The sequence below is a fragment of the Cupressus sempervirens genome, chromosome 1 (genome assembly GCF_028749045.1).
Source record: "Cupressus sempervirens isolate cs-2001-9-10 chromosome 1, ASM2874904v1, whole genome shotgun sequence".
NCBI lineage: Eukaryota > Viridiplantae > Streptophyta > Pinopsida > Cupressales > Cupressaceae > Cupressus > Cupressus sempervirens.
In genome coordinates this window covers 787,488,212-787,499,126 of record NC_143118.1, presented here as the reverse complement: position 1 = coordinate 787,499,126, position 10,915 = coordinate 787,488,212, and positions in this window count along the sequence as shown.

The following is a 10,915-nucleotide window of genomic DNA, read 5'->3' as shown; positions in this document are numbered from 1 at the left end:
TTTTATAATCAACACTCAAAGTGAGGGCATTGGATTTGTCACCCATAGATGTGCGATGTGGCAAGAGATTCATATGACACATTTGATAGAATATGCCAATTGTGAGATTCTATGACACATGCAAGTCAAACTTGGCTAAATGTGGAAGAGAATCTATGACGCATCATAAGACACCTCAAGCCACTTAAAGCCAAGAATCTATGACAAAGAAGCAAAATAGAGACATGCATAAGAGGTAATAATATTTTATTATGACAAATCTCAGCCAAGTCTCCAAGGAGAATCCACAAGGTGTCATATCCAAGTGTCATGATGATGGAATATTTTATGGAATATTTGAATTAAATATCCTCTTATTCCAAAAAATTAGAATTAGTAGAAAATGGAATTAATGATGGAAAATGGAACTTGGGAAATTAAGAATTTTCATAGTTTGTAGATAATGAATCAAATAATTAATAAAATTTATTAATTGAGGGTGATAATTAGGAAGAATAATAGAATTAAATAATGGGTTATTTAATCCTATAGAGAGAATTAGTAAATAATTGGCCAAATTCATTAAATGAATGCGACAGTATCCTTTGATGAAAATGTAATGATGATGGATATGGAATAAGATGATGACTAGTAGATCACAACCATGATCAGATTGATTGATTGAAGTTGATAACATGCCAAGGACACATGACATGAATTGGTTGATATGTAACATTTAACCGACATTGTAAATGCTACAGGATTGAAATTGGTTGATAAGGTTTGATCATAATAACATCGATAAACATTGTCAATGTTATTGAAATGGTTGATGATGCCATGATTTTGACATTGAAAGCCTCAACAATGTCAAAGATTGAATGACATGAATGATAGTTTGACATAGCACTGAGAGCCATGATAGTGCTAATGTTAGATTGATAAGATTAATAAGTTGATAGGTTTCCAAGACACTAAAAGCTACAACAATGCCTACGAGTGGATAAATGATGATTGATTTGGGATGTTTGATATGTTTTGGGTTGATTAGGACCAATTTTGAGTGATTTCAAGTTGATTTGATATGATTTTGAGTTGATTTGATATGATTCTGAGTTGATTTGGTATGATTCTGAGTTGATATGAAATTGATGTGAAAGGGGATACAAATGACGACATATGGTCAATCTGGCCAAAAGATCAAAGTTAGTAGAATGAGAAAATGGGACAAATTAGTATGAAGAAGTGATGAAACCATAGATGCAAACCATTTTTGAGCGTCTACACATATAAATACATGCGTATATATATATATATATATATATATATATATATATATATATATATATACATAATTAGCCGCAAGCTAAACTCACTGCGGAAAGTATACATTTGAAAAACCTGAAATCGCATTGATAAAAAACATTTTTGTAAAACGTTAGAATTTTTTTAATAATATAAAATATGTTTTGGGGGCAAATATTCTAATCCTTAACCCTCGTGCATGCTTTATATATGGTGGTACACTGTCTGCGATCGTAGTACTGCGCAACAGTAGATAGGGGAAGGACGCACGGCCATAATGGTTGTCATGGCATTGCTATGTATGTTCAAAGCAACGTCCATTATGGTATGTGCAGGTAAAAAATTTTGAGTGCAGTACCGTATGTAATTAAGTTAAAACATTTTTATAAGATTTTTATGTTTTATGAAATTGATTTTGATAATTCAATTTTTATATTTTGTTTTTATAAAATGTTATTATTATTAATATATATATTTATGTATATATATATATATATCTGTATATATGTATGTATATAAGTATATATGTATATATATTATTAATTATGAATAATTATTATATTTAAAAGATTGAATTAATGGATCTTTCTTTTAAAAGATAAATGATCTAAAGTATTAATAATAGCTTGTCAATTATTATTGAAAGTGGAAAGATATTAACAATTAACTTAATTAAACTTAGTTTAAATAAGGTTAATCATTAGAATATATTATAAATCAAAGTTTTGAGTTATGCAATTATTGGGTTCATTAGAATTGCTAATTGATTATTGATAGGGATCATTTTCAAACAATGTTTATATAAACAAAATATTATTAGAACAATTAGAAACTTGAGTCTAATGGTTTTGGGGAAAAATGTAAATCCATCAAATACAATACATGAGTTAGGAAAAATGTACTAAATGTTCCTCCATGTAATATTTAAATTTGGAAACAAAAACTGAGACCTCCACACTTTATTTTACTATTTAATCTTAGCAAACCAAAACATGTTCTTGCATTGTGTTTTCTCTATTCTATTTATTTTGGGTTTTAGGTTGACTAGTGTTGACTAGTTATAAGACATCTACCAAAGGCTCGGGGTTTATGATTGTGATGTCATGATGATGTCTTAATTCTGATCTTTATAAACCCAACCATGGTTATGTGATGGTATGCTCTATGAGATGTTGTATTTACTGATTATTAATGCTTTTCAGTCTTCATGTGTGAAGCTAAGATTCTTATATATCTGAGACACTTGACTTAACAATTTTTGAGTCATCAATCAGTTATCCTTGGATTACTTTCCAGTCATCATGATGGGATTGAAATGTTGATTTATGATGTGATGTTGTGACATGTTTGACTCAACCATTTTGGAGTCTTCGATTAGTATGATTTTGAGATATATTTTGGTTATTGAGAACCAATGATTATTATGATTTTTAGGGATACCTTAATTTACCAATAGAGAACTATTATGGTCATGATTATCTATGATTTTTTTCAGTTGGTCATGAAGATTTGATGTTTATATTGTGAATTATCTTTTGTGATTTTGATATTTATGATTCCATGATCTTAGGGTAGGTTATCTTCTTATAATGTTGGGAAGTGGCTTGAAATGGGGGCTAGGGCCCTAAGAGGCTACTAGGGTAACTCATTGTAAGTTATTTTAATAAGTGAAAACATTCACAACTAATACTAACTAAAAATACCTAATAAGATAATTGTTTTTTTCTCGCCCATGCCTCAAGTGCTAGTACAGACTAGGATGGGAGTAGAGAGAACCATAGAGTCCTAAGCTAACTACCAGGGTAACTTCTATATGATTAATGTGATGACACTTTCTTGCTTATAGAGTAGGTTTCCTACATGTCATTGTGTGCCTCTAGGATTAGATGTCAGTTTGTGTTGGAACCTTTGAGTTAGTATACTTTTAGGATTCTTGGACTTAGAGAGTATTTATGCTATGTGATTTTGATAGCCTGTTTGGGACTTGAGATTATCTCCTAAATGCGGTGGGAGTGGACCACTTAGGTTCCACGTGATCAGGTGGTAGTGCTTTATCACTCTTATCATTTGAGATCCATTTTTGACACTATAGATGATGTATTCTTGGAATATGATGATGGATAAGTATCCTTATATTTATTGTTTGCATATGTAGATGATGGTATCTGATGCTTTACTTTGCATGTTAGATTACTTTCTGCATATGATGTAGTATGATTTAGGAGTGACATTCCTACTATGTTAATACTAATGATCTCCTTGGTGATTTGGAATGTTATGCACATAGGGATGGCTAGGACCGACGATGGTCCAATGATGCTATTTATGGTTGGGAGGAACTGTGCACTTAGTTTATTATGTTTGATGATCTATGGTTAACTCTTATGATGATGTATCATGTATGATTTATGGATTCTTATATGTTATTACATCATCGATGAGAATTAGAGTGATGTACTTTATTACACATATGTATATTCTTTTAAGCCTTTAATACCTTGTGACATGTATAGTGGATGATTGAGCATTCTAAAATGTAATTTATGAACAGTAGACTTTTCATTATTATTTCACGAGGAAGCCCAGCTGCACCCTGAAAGTGCAGATTGTGCCCTAAAAGGCTTTGAGGCCCAGAAATAGCCCGATTGAACTTAGAAAGACCCAAAACTGTGCGTGCATGCCCAAAATGATGAAAAGATGTCATAAAATGAGGGAAATCATTAAAAATTGTCATATTTGGTCAAAGATGATGAGAAAAATGTCAGACTAAGGTTGAACTAGGTGGAAATCCATAGAAAGTTGATTGACAGTGTAGGATGATGCAAGAATGCACGAATGCGAGATGAAGATAATTTGCTGAATCAGAAGACATGATTATGGTGATGGAAAATGAGATGAAGAAGAAAGATGAGATGAGGAGATGTTAGTATGATGAAAAGACTTTTGCTTCTAGAAAGTGCACTATATGTGAAATGGAGCTTTATTTTGATATGGCAACTGGAATGCAATGCATCATGGCATAAAGGGCCAGAGCGCAAATGCAAGCCTTTTGCATAAACAAGCACGATGCAAATAGAGAATGACCTTGTACTTCCTGAGGCATATGCACATGCCCCATACTCTCAAAGGTACATTATAATAGACAGAAATGGAAAAAAGATGACCATGAACCATCCCGGCCAGTCTCATAGATTAGTTTTATATCATCGAGTGGCATAGGAACATGATCAAAGAAAAACAAAGCAAAAAATAAATCACTCACTAAACAGCGTGAGCCAACAACTATCCTTGTCCATTATTACTTTCTTTTTAGTGTTTTAGGTGTTTAGATGGTGTTTGACATGTTGATGATGTGATAGCACTGGTTGTGGATTCAGTTGATAAGTTCATAGTGACATGTTGGATTGATTGTTGGTTCACATTGGTCAGATAGTGTGATTGTCTTGAAAGTGTAGTGCTTTGAGTTTCAATCTACAAAGTGCAAGTGTTTATGCAAAAGGGGTGGTTAAGGTTTATTGCAAATTTTTTACGATTTTTGTGATTTTTAGGGTTTTGTGGGAATATTTGATTTTTTTGCATGACTAGTTTCTTCAGGACATTTTACGATTTTTAGGGTTTTTTTTGGACATTTTATGATTTTGAGTGATTTTTTCAAGATCGTATTTGAATTTTTAAGGATTTTTTCAGGACATTATGTGATTTCTAGTGATTTTTAGGAATTTTTTCAGGATCGTATAAGCATATACAAGTGTTAGCTCTAATCCGTTATGCGATAGGTCTAATGGATAAAAAGCACTTAGGGGTATGCCCCTAGTTCAAATTCAAACTTACGCACCATGTAAGTAATATGCCCCTAGAAAAGATGCAAATTATGTATAGAGGCCAATGATAGAGTGTGTGTGTGTAGATAGGTGATACTTAAGCAAGGTAACTAAGGACATTAACCAGTTTGTGAGCCATGATAAGGAACCAAGGATATCTTGCAATAAGAAGGGTATCATCAAGGAATGATAGAGGGGGAAAAGACTAGATGGAATCCTGATAGATGGAGGAGCAATTACTAATTACACATGGTGCCTATTTGCCAGGTTTTCACCATGGTACTTGCCCAAAGTACCTATTTGCCAGGTTTTCACTTTTGGACGAAATTTTTCTCTTGACTCAAATTTTCATGCCAAGATGCCTATTTGCCAGGTTTTCATTAGGGCATCCTTTTTTTTTTCTTTCAACATTTTTCAAATTTTTTTGAAATTTTTTCAGGACTTTTAGATGGAATCGACAATGTATCTGACAAATCCTGAGAAGATATTTGTTGTTGGTGCTGCTAGCTAATGAGCTCTAGATCCATGACTGGCCATAACTACGCAGGATTTGTTCCAAGTCTATAGCTAAAATAAAACCACTAGAAAGGCCTCAAGATATATCATTGTGTACTGTATGTAAGACAATGTTTAGCTCTTGCGAATCAAGGCATCTAAGGATAATTGGGTCAATAGAAATGTCATGTTGGATGTCACTAATGATGACATATGCAAAGGCTTGTTGGATAAAGGATTGATTTTGGTTATTGGAAAAAGTAGGTAGTTGGATTGGGGGATAAACAAAGGGATATAAGGGAGGGTTGGGAGGGTTGAGACCAATGACCTTCCGCATGAACATTGATTGAGAGAGCTCCAAAAGACTTTGTGGCATGTTTAACACTGGAACACTTGTATTCATGGTATCATATTTTCCATTTTGTATCATTGAGAGCTGCTTAGCTTTTGATTTTTTATGGTCTAATGGTGCCTTGCAGTTTTCACCATGAGACTTATGCTTGTTATTTCTTTCTCTTTTTGCTTTGTAACTAGAAGGTGGAGTGGACTCCCCAAAGTATGCTAATGTGTTCTCTTTAGGAGAAACTACTTCTTTATAATCTTCAGCCATAATGCCTTCAAAGTCTATTATGCGAGTTTCATCATCATCGAAATGATTAAAAATTGGTGGTCCACATTGGTACCAATCCAAAGGTTCTGGATAACTTGAGGAGATGTCATCATCAATGTTGAATGGGCTTCAGTTGAAGGTAGATATATGGGTAACTGATTCAACTGGGTCATTGGGGTTATGCTTAGAGGCTAGGGGATTGTTGGTTTCAAGTGGGATATCCTCAGATGCCTTTTCATCATTCAAAACATTCATAGTCTTACACGTAGGTACCATAGTACTAGGAGGACCTATTCGTAATGGTTTAACTCCAAGCCCCAAACTAGGAGGTTGTCCTTCTATAGTGATAGGTTCAATGGTTCCTTGTTTCTGAGATCCAAGACCACTATAGCCATCATAGCCTTGTTTCTACATGATGGTAAACCAAAGTCCATACTTTCTAGGAGATATCAAAGTGGGTTCTCATTCTTCTTTTTCTTTCTCAATACATATGGATGTATTCTCATTGATAGAAGTATCATTCTTTGTACTGATGGGAGAAATTGGTGACTCCCTAATGTGAGAGACTTGAGACATAAAGTACTCTCCACACACATTGTATTCAATCTTCATCTTTTCCTTGGCTTTATCGAGCAATATATCGACATCCACATACTTAGAGGAATTTGTGGGTTGTGCTTCATTGTTTCTTGGGATTTGGAATGCAGTAGCATCTCTTATATTAGCAAAAAACTGGAAAGGATCTAGATCACTGGGGATGGTAACCTCTATGTTGTGATAGGAAAAATTCAAACATTGATGATATGTAGAAAGGACTGCTTTCATAGAATGAAGCCAAGGGCATCCTAGTATCATGTTGCAATTCATTTCGATGTCTAGGACATGGAACAATGTGTCTTCAGTAGCTAGACCAACTCTGGCAAGTAATGTGATGATGCCCCTAGAGAAGCGTTCACCATCATCATAAGCTTTTATTGTGATTCTTTGAGAGGGATCCACATCATCTTTAGAATAACCCAAATTGTTGACAACCTTAAGAGTACAGATGTTCAGTCCTGCTTCTCCATCTATTAAGACATGTCTGACTTTGGCATTATGGATGAAGACTTCAAGATAAAGGGGATCATTATGGTTAGGTTTGTCCTTAGGAAAATCTCGGGGTGAAAAAGTGATATGTTGTGATGCAGATAGGTTCCCAACCATGGCTTGGAACTGGGCAACATCAATTTTATCTAGGACTATTGACTCTTTAAGGGCTTGCTCCAAGATCTTTTGGTGTTGGGGGGATGCATGCAGTAGGTCCAAAATGGATATTTGTGTACGGGTTTTTCCGAGTTGTTCAACAAGGCTGTAATCAAATGAAGTAGGAGTAGTAGGTCTAGATGGGGCTCCAGGTAAGGTGATCTTACTATGGTGTGTAGTGATAGCACAACAAGGGTCTTCAACCTTCAATGTGAATGTGGATATGCAAAAGTAGACTCGTTAAAGAAATTGATGTTGTAGTCATAGCCGATGCGTGTGTTATTCAATTACCTTGCGAGTTTGAGTTTGAACTTGAGGGTTTCTCTTTGTCATGATTACCCAAATGATCTTTGAAAATAGTATGATCAGAGTTGGATGCTAATAGTGATGGATCAAGTGTGATGACACCATCATCAATAAGGTCTTGTATTGCATGTTTCAGTTGGAAGCACGATAAAGTCTTGTGTCCTTTGGTGTGATGGTAATCACAATACTTTTTGTCATCCCACCAATTTGCTTTAGTTAATGGTTCATCTTTGATTGGGGGTAGCTATAGGAAGTTATTACATAGTAACTATTATAATGCAGTCTCAAGTGGTATTCCTAATGGTGTGAATTTCATGTCTTTGGTTCTACGATGTCTTTGAGGTTTGTCTTGCATGGAAGTCTCAGTTTTTTGTTGTGAAGCTGATGTTTGATTAGAGGTTTGTGAATTTGTATGGTTTACACCTTTGAAAGTCAATTGAGGTTGTGTTGTGCTAACCATGCGACCATCCACAATGCCATCATTAGGCAAATTCTTGTTTTTGGAGAAAAAAATTTCCTTGTCATTAGATGAGTTGGTGTTTGTGTTTTCTTTGTTTATCTTGAGGATTCCCTTACAGATAAGAGCATCTTCAATACCAGCCCCTTTTTTCATTAGTTTAGAAATGGTGCTTGGACTCTTGATTTTGAGTTCATACATTAAGTTCAGGACTAAGTTTTTAATGCACATGTTTACTTGTTGTTCTTCAAGAATGTCTAGTGAGCATTGACTAACTAAGCTTCTCCAATGTAGTAAGAATGTGATGAATGATTCTCTCATCTTCTATTTAGTTGAGCACAAATCAAAAAGTGTCACCTCATTTGTAATGTTAAAGGAAAAGTGGGAGATAAACTTGTCTACTAGCTTTGACCAAGATTTAGTATTACTAGGAAGTTTGGAGTACCACTCAAGTGTAGGCCCACCTAAAGAACCACAGATCAATCTCTTAAGGTAAGTGGGTTCATCACTGAGTTCAGTACATGAAGCGCAAAATTCTTAGATGTCATCAATAGGGTTGCCTTTTCCTTGGTATTTTTCAAACCTTGGAGCTTCAAAGTGTTTTGGGAATGGAGGTATGTATAGAATTTTATCAAATAGGTTAGGACATAGGTCCCTTTCTATATATAGAGCCTGTCTCTTTTGGACTCCCAATGCCTCGACTTGTTTGGAAAGTTGTTTGAATTGTTGTAATAGTTCATCATTGGGGTTTTGCATGATGGTTTTTCCTTCAAGTCTTTTGTGTCTATGAGTAGACTATTTGCTATGGCGAGAACTATGTCTACTTGGTTTTGACATTTTTGTGTCTGATGAGTCTGATGAAGTGTCACTGGGTGGTGGAGGAAAGTTGGCACCTTGAAGACAGAAAGGTCCTTGTTGTTGGGGTACTTGTTGTGGTATTTGATGTGGCATTTTTTGTGGGATTGACTACGATTGTTGTACCATGTGTTGTTTTTGTGCCATGTGTTGTGGTTGTTGTTGGGATACCGATGTTGGTTGTCTGTGAGACCATGTGTGTTCTTTTTGTTGTAGAGGTATTTGTTGAGGTTGTTGTGGCACATGTTGTTGTAACAAATGTTGTTGGTATGCGATCTGTTTCTCAAGGCATCTTTGGTATTCCAATTGTTGTTTGAGTTGCTCTTGTTGTTTAGAAAACATCATTTGTTGTTGTTGGAATTGCTTCTAAAATTATTGTTGATAAATTGTGTGTAAGTCAAGTGGGTTCACATGGGACTGCGTGTTACAAATGTTGGATGTTTTCCCCACTTGAGGTTGTTGTCGTGGTGGTTGATGTTGTTGTTGATATGTGGGATGTGTTTTAAGTGGATGTATACTTGGTTGTGCCTTGGAAGTGTTGAGTCCTCATAGCACTATAGGTTGTTGTTGTCGTGGGCATTGACTAAGTCCTTGAGAACTAAACGTCATGTCTAGATTGTTGGTTTCGTACCTTTGTGTTTTAGATGTTCCTGCTTGTGACATCATATTGAATTGACTATGAGATGTGTCCCTGTTAGGAATGGGCATAATTTCAATAAGACTTTTCCTCTGTGCATCTATAGGGATGGTTGTACTTGATGTTTCACATGTTGTATTTATGAGAGGCTCCATAGTGTTTGATGTCGTAGCATGGGGTAAAGTTAGAAGCAAAGGTGTACTTTGTTGATTTTCCTCCAAAGAAGGTATGTCTAGCATCCCTAGGGAATGGGTCCCTTTAGGTGCATCTTGTTGTTGCATCATGTGACTAAAATCAAGTCTTAATTTCCTTTTGGGGTGTTTAGGGATTGGTGATATTTCATCAAACAAGGGGTTAACATTGATGTGTTCAAATTTACTTTGGAGGATTTCAATTGTTGGTTCTTGATGGGACCTTATAGGTGCCATTGTTGTGTTTGAAAATCCCAAAGGTTCTTTTCCCTTTTCTAAGTCCAAATTTATCATAGGTTTGATGTTTTCAATTGTTGTGTTGGTTTGATTTTTGGACCTAGGACCTTCCAAGTTTGGGTTAAATTTGACAATTTCTTGTGCTGCCAAACATTTGAAGTTCTTGCGAAAACTTTTGTCTTGACATGCCCTAGCCATTTCTTCATCAGTGATGCCATAATCAGTGTCAGATTCATCACTTATCTGTACAATACCTTGTTGTATGTTTGATGTGTTAGGTTGGCTGAATTCAAATGCATGTGATTGTTCATCTTCAGGTGAGGTTGGTACACTTCCTCCTCTTGGTAGCATTGGCACGAATATAGGTTCAAAGTTAGGACTCCATTGAACCATCCCATGTGTTGGAGAAGTGTTTGGAGGAAATCTCATGGTAGGTGTATTGTTCAAGGTTTGTTGTGCCATAGCTTGAGGATCTTGTAGATACATGTTTAAGGGGTCTGCTAGTAATGGTTGCGATGCCTCGATTTGATCTTCATCAAAGGTTTGTTGGATTTTCTTGCTCTTTCTTTGTCTTGGATGAGGTTTTGGTTGTGCTTGTGCCTCAAAAAACAAAGGTTGATAGAGTTCCTCAGGTCTTTGAGCTGATTGTCTCCTAGCAAGTGCTGGCATTATACCTAAGAGTGCAAATGCAATGGAATTTTTGAGTGCTATGGGTGATTTTAAAGTGGTGGGTATGCAAGATATGAGTGTTTTTGGGATTTTTAATTGTTTAGGAATGTT